Source organism: Corvus brachyrhynchos, unplaced genomic scaffold, assembly GCF_000691975.1.
Source record: "Corvus brachyrhynchos isolate BGI_N302 unplaced genomic scaffold, ASM69197v1 scaffold852, whole genome shotgun sequence".
NCBI lineage: Eukaryota > Metazoa > Chordata > Aves > Passeriformes > Corvidae > Corvus > Corvus brachyrhynchos.
In genome coordinates, this window is record NW_008236650.1 from 12,446 (window position 1) to 12,989 (window position 544).

Sequence of the window (544 nt, forward strand, 5' to 3'; positions counted from 1 at the left end):
GAGGGATGGGGAAGGGGGAAATGGGGAATGGGGAAATGGGGATGGGGAAAATGGGGATGGGGAAATGGGAATGGGGGAATGGGGATGGGAACGGGGGAATGGGGAAATAGGGAAAATGGGGATGGGGAAAATGGGAATGGGGAAAATGGGGAAATGGGAATGGGGATGGGGAAATGGGAATGGGGATGGGGAAAATGGGAATGGGGAAATGGGGAATGGGAAAATGGGAATGGGGAATGTGGGGATGGGGATGGGGGAAAATGGGAATGGGAATGGGAGAATGGGGAATGAGGAAATGGGGATGGGGGAATGTGGGAATAGGGATGGGAGAATGGGGAAAATGGGAATGGGGGATGGGAATGGGGAAATGGGAATGGGGGAAATGGGAATAGGGATGGGGAATGGGGAAATGGGGAACGGGAAAATGGGGATGGGGGATGGGGGAATGGGGAAAATGGGAATTGGGGAATGTGGGAATGGGAAAATGGGAATGGGGGAATGTGGGAATGGGAAAATGGGAATGGGGATGGGGGAATGAGGAAAA